This window comes from Propithecus coquereli, unplaced genomic scaffold (assembly GCF_000956105.1).
Source record: "Propithecus coquereli isolate 6110/MARCELLA unplaced genomic scaffold, Pcoq_1.0 Scaffold1, whole genome shotgun sequence".
NCBI lineage: Eukaryota > Metazoa > Chordata > Mammalia > Primates > Indriidae > Propithecus > Propithecus coquereli.
In genome coordinates, this window is record NW_012133857.1 from 21982823 (window position 1) to 21989238 (window position 6416).

The 6416-nt window shown below is 39.5% G+C and overlaps 1 protein-coding gene across 1 annotated transcript in view; it reads right to left on the reverse strand.

Moving 5' to 3' along the window:
- Positions 1-6416, reverse strand: part of FHIT (fragile histidine triad) — a 265628-nt gene that overhangs the window by 80521 nt on the left and 178691 nt on the right.

Sequence of the window (6416 nt, forward strand, 5' to 3'; positions counted from 1 at the left end):
GCAACACCATGGAATAACAAAAATGTTCCATTCTGTGAAAAAGGTAGGTACGTAACTGATTATTTGGTATTTAAAGCAAAGAAATAGTTGTTTCATTTTATTTTTCATTTTGAACTCTACTGTTAGACTGTGATCCTTTTTTCTATCTTCATAATTTTTTAAAAAAATAATCATCAAAACAAGAAACAAAGAAAAAGAAATGAATCACATTTTCTTTGCCTCTAGGATTGAAGACATTTTCTCTTTGGCACGTACCCTAATAAGTAAGAAAATCTAGAATGAAAGTTACTGTGTTGCTTCGGTAACTTCTAAGAAATCGATATAATTTTGGTTTTCTGCTACAACTCTCAAAGTATATTTGATGTATCTCTTAGTCATTGACAACTTTCTTCACACACTGAAGCAAAGTTATCTCAGCCAAGCGTATGTGCCTGCAGATGATAAAGCATGGTCATTGTATGGTTATTGGAAGTTTGCGTCTTCTTAAAGAGCAAGGCAAAAGGTCTCAGAAAGATACTAGATATGCCAGTTCACATAGACTACACCCAGCACTTGCCTGACTCCTTGGGCCAAATTACATTAAGTCTTTCAGCCAAGAAAATTAACTCACCACTCATTGAAAAACAATATAGCAATCATGCCTTTGGTTAAAGCAGATTTATGAGAAAATCTCTTTCCAATACAATATCTGATTCTTTAAAAGTAAACAGTTTGTTAAGTTATATACTTTCTTTTTAAAGAGTTTTTTTTTTTTCAAATCAGTGGCACTGCACTTATGTGTGTGTGTGTGTATCTCCAAGTCACTGAGTTAATAAGCAAGACAAATTTACTCAAGGAACTCATTTTGTATTATGTAAATTTTCTAAGAAAGAAAGAAGATCTTAATTTAACTTCTTAATTCTCTTCCAAATGCTATTTAGTTTAATCATAATGCCTGTGAAGAAACAACCAAAAAGGAACAAAAAATGAAATGTATAGGCATAATTATGTTTATTTTACATGTACATGGTACCAATTGGATACCAAAAAGAAAGTAATGGTTAATTACAATAATCACTCTAGGTTGGCTCAGTAACATGGAACTAACAACATGAATTTCAACTGTGGACAGAAATACAAAGTGGGTTGAGGCCATTTCTGCACAATTAATTTTTTCTAATGCCCTGGCCTCTGAAAAGTTATCTTTGTTCTACATGGCTCTATGTGCATCTAACTAAAGGTTTCATATTTGCAATTCAAGGTCTCAGCCAAGAGAGGTGAAACATGATTTCCTTAGGGTTCCTCAATGTTCATGGGCCTCTACATTTCCATATCTCTGTACCAGCAGCAGGAGGATATGAGAGACCAGGGAGCCCTCAAACTTGGAAATGAGATCTGTGGGAGAAAACATGTCAGTCTCAGCCAGAAGAATATATGCCTCCTTTTTCTCCCACACTTATAGCATGCATGATTGGATAGCTTACCCTTGCAAAGTAGAATTGAGTTAGGTGGTATGAAAGAAACATCTATTGTTTGATGAACATCCATGTGCTCAATTTCATTTCCACTTCCCTTGTAGATAGATAAGCGAGCCCACGCTGACCAGTTCTGGCCAAGGGACTCTGAGTGAAAATGCAGCCTTAAGGGCCAAAATATTTAAAAGCCAGGACATGACTCTCAAGCTCTCTTTTTCTCTGTCTCAGTGATGCAGAGGCTACATGTCCAGATGTCAAAATTATACAACACAGAAGGCTGGATCTCTTGTAAGGGAGCTTGTAAGGGACTTGGCCCTGGAGAACCACTAGTTCCTCAAAAGAGTTTTTGCGCTTGGGAAATAAACTTTATGTGTTATGCTACTAAAATAGAGGGATCGTATTGTCTAGAATAGCCTAGTTTACTATGATAATCTATGTCAACTGCTACGATGATCAAAGTAATAAGAAACTATAATAAGACACAAATACTAAATACAAATATTTATTTTTGTACCTACTCCATTGGAGAAAATCTAGAAAATCAATTAGACAATCCACATTCCAAAGGGAAAAGAAGGAAATTCAAGGGAATTTTTTTTATTTGGGGTAAAAGCTGGGAATAAATATGTAACTTCCATTGGAATGTTTTCAGGCACTCGGAGATAGCCTTAATGCTAAGTAGATACATAATTTGCTCTCTGTTTAGGGACTCCAAAATGTGCCATGTCAAAACTGTTTCCTGAAAATGTTACAGTGCGATTCAAAAAGCAATCAGAGGTTGCTGAAAAATCTCTTGCAGTGTGCAGTTTTCCCCAACAGGCCTAAAATTAATCATTATAGGAAAAACATTCCAACTCTCCCATTCTTCCATAGTCTAAACACTAAATGCAACATCATAATTCTACAGACATAAATTCCCTCATTATCTGTGGCCCAGGTCAACCACAGCGCAGACAGCCACCCCAGCAGACCCCTGCGTGGGGCCTTTTGCAAAGGAATAGCACTGGCCCTCAAAAAGACTTACAGTTAAGCACTTCAGGAGGCTCCAATTGTGCACAACAGTCGACCTTTCTAATTGGGTCATTTGTTCACTGGGTGATTGATACAGAATGTGGACTCAAGGCTGGTGCTCTCAGAACAGCGTGACTGCTTTCCCCTGGCTGTACCAATGAAGCAGGATGGGGGTGTTGGTGTTTAAAACCTTTCCAGGCATTCTGATTCCAAAGAAACATCGATTCGAGCTATAGTTCTGTGTTATTGCAAGAAGCATAGTATCTAAAGTTAAGAGCATGGGCTCTGGAGCTAGCCTTCCCGGGTAGAAAGACTTACCCTACCTATTCCCAGTTATGTGACCCTGGCAAGCTATTAACCTCTGTGAATCTTAGTTACTTCATCCATAAAATGGGAAGCCATAACCCCACCTACCTCCTAGGGTTCTTGTCAAGATGTGCTTGAGAAGGGCTCAAGCACTGTGCCTGGCACAGAGAAGGCATTCGATGAATGTTAGCCATGTATGTTATGAAGCTTTATTACTGATATGAAATGTCAGTGATACATCATTAATTATCATCATCATTATCTAGGGTGATGATATGATGATGATGATGATGATGATGATGATAGTAATAATCATTTACTGAGTGCTTACCATGTGCTTGCCACTCTATTAAGTGCTTTATATGGATTATCTCATTGAATTCTCAGAGCAACTATTTAGACTATTATTATCTCCTTTTGATGGATGAAGACATTAAGACTTAGAAAGGTTAAGAAGCTGGCCTGAATCAAAGAAGTGGAGTAGAAGCTGGAATCAAATGAAGCTGGAATAGAAGCCAAGCAGTCTGAGTCCAGAGCCTGTGCCCAGAGTCACTACCCTACACCCCAGCATTTACACAGACACAACTGCAGCTGTTAGTCATCCTTATACTGACTCAGCCCCATGCCATGGGACTGTTTTTCCCAGATGGACCCACAGGTTACTTAAGATACCTCAGTGCTAGTAGCAAAACCTTGCCAGACAACTACAACTCTTGAGCACCTGCCTCCTGAACAAGTTCGAGAACAGGTGTAGTAGAGCCTGGAGGTTCTGCGTGGAAGTAACGCGTACCCAGGCCAGTTGAGGTGGAAGGGGGTGGCTGTGCAAAACAAAAACAACAAAACAAAAAACCTGCCAGAGAGCAGGGTGGTACGGGGAGAGCTCTTAAAGTGTACTTCCCCCCTTTCACTCCTACACTGGGATTCAGTTTGTGGCCAAAAGCCGAAAGGGTGTGCATTGCAGCCATGGACAGCAGAGCAAATGGCGACTCTCAATGACTGGTCCTACTTGCATAGCAGCTGGGTAACTAACCCATCATCCCTTCACTTGGGCAAATTAACCGGCTACCCCTGACCCAGTGATCCACTCACTCCCCTGACATGCCTTGTAGATAGTCCATGCTGTTTGGTTCAGAAATTCTGAGTTCACACAGAACCCAGCTCTCCTCTGGCATCTCTCTCTTTAGTGGCTTATTTGTGGGAACCACGTCATGCTTACATTAGAGTTAGAATATTGGGTAGTGTGCCCTCAGTTTTAGGGGCCAGGGGCAGCTCAAGGGGCAGCTCAAGGGACAAAAGTTACTTCTGGATCTTCCCAGTCGATTCTCAACCATCAAATCACAGAGAGGTTTATCTTCAGTGTAATCCCTTACCTCATTGTGGTAGGTTGAAGTTTCCCCCCAACTATTTGTTCTTTCTCTAAGAAAGTTATACATCCCACCCTTATCTGTGACATCCCACCACACTGTCAGGCTTGGCCATGTGACTTTCTTTGGCCAGTGGAATGTAAACAGACAGGAAATAACCGTGTCCAAACAGAAGTATTAAATGTGATTGGAAGGCTTAACTCTACCTTCTGCATTTTTGTTCTCTGCCTTGAGAATGGCATGGCTCAGATGAAGGCTCCTCCTTCAGCCTGGGTCTTAGAACAAGAGACACATAGAACAGAGCCAAGCAGAGCCACTGCCAACCACAGATTCGTCAGTGAGAAATAAACATTTATTTATTTGGTGGTTGTTTGTTACTGCAACCAAGGATAATATACAAATTATTCAATTAAAAAAATTCAGTCACAACTTATGTCATATTCTCAAATGAATCTGGGGATCCTAGGGGCTGTCTTCCTCATCATGGAGTGGAAGTCCATTTATGTATCAAGTCAACAGGCAGGGGCAGGATCAAGAAATGTGAAAATAATAGCCCTGATACCTTGGATCCCGTAAGTCCAGCTGTGTCTGAAGGACATTATGGTTATGTGAGCTAAAACACTCTCTTTTACCTAAACTAGTCTGGATTAAGTTAAATGCATATTGCCTTATGTCATATCTCCTAGGTCCTTTGCAATGATATTTGGTGATGTCTGGAGCACAGGCATGCATGATACATTAAGTAACAGCAGTCATGTAGGGTAAGTTACACTGGGGTGTACATCAATCTAAGAAAATAAACCCATTATGGGTTGAATTGGGTTCTTCCTCTACCTCCGTCTCCAAAAAGATATGTTGAAGTCCTAATCACTACTACCTGAGAATGTGACCTTATTTAGAAATAGCATTGCAGATGTAATTAGTTAAGATGAGGTCATACTAGAATAGGGTAAGCCCTTAAACTTATATAACCAGAGTGCTTATCAGAAGAAAGCCGTGTGAAGACAGAGATACAGAGAGAGAATGTCATGTGACCACAAAGTTAGAGACTGGAGTATGCAGCTATAAGCAAGGGAATAACAAAGATTGCTGGCAGACCAGCAGAAGCCAGGAAGAGGCAAAGGGGGATTAACCTACAAAGGGAGTCTGCCCCATGGACACTTTGATTTTAAACTTCTAGCCTTCAGAACCATGAAATAGTAAATTTCTCTGTTTTCTAAGACATCCAGTTTGTAGTACGCTGAACTTCGTGATGGTGGCCCTAGGAAACTAATACAAAGCTCATGGCAAATTTCTGATGGAAATCACTGTAATACCCACAAAAGCCATATTGCCATATATGTGTCCACAATATATCAAATGACACAAAAGGAAAAAAGAGGACAGTACAATGAAGTGGTCTTGTACTCTGGCTGAGAGATCAGGAAGACCTGAGTTCAAATCCTAGTTTGTCCATTTACTTGGGGTGGTTTCTGACTCCAATGTCTTCATTTATATCATGGGAAAATCCATTGTTTTATTTATGATGTTTCTTGGGAGTTAAATGAGATAATGTGTGGGAGGTGCTTTTCACTGTGCCTGGCAGAGTGTGTGGTTTAAACAATAGAGAAACAGACAGATTCTTAGTCACTTTGGGCTGCTATAACAAAGTATCATAGACTGGGCAGCTTATAAGCACACATTTATTTCCCACAGTTCTGGAGACTAGGAATCCAAGATCAGGGTGCTAGCTAGTACGGTTGGTTTCTGGTGAGGGCTCTCTTCCAGATTGGAGACTGCCAACCTTTCATTCTATCCTCACCAGATGGAAAGAGAGAGAGCTTGCTCTCTAGCCTATTCTTATAAGAGTACTAATCTCATTCATGAGGGCTCTATAGTCATGGATTAATTATCCCCCAAAAGCCTCTCTTCCTCATACTGTCACAATGGAGATTAGATTTCAACGTATGAATTTTTGAGAGATATGAAAGTTCAGTTTATAACAGATAGACAGAATTACCTAGGAAAATATATTAATGCATAAGTCTATAGATTAAAGATCTGTATCTTATCTAGCTATATAAAATTTAATTAATCATTAAAAATCAAGTCATGAATTCTCTCAACAAATTCTCAAATAGTTTTAAATTAATGAATACATTGTGCTGGTGGTGGTATGATGATAGTAATAATCATTTACTGAGTACTAATAATCATTTACTGAGTGCTTACCATGTGCTTGCCACTCTATTAAGTGCTTTATATGGATTATCTCATTGAATTCTCAGAGCAACTATTTAGA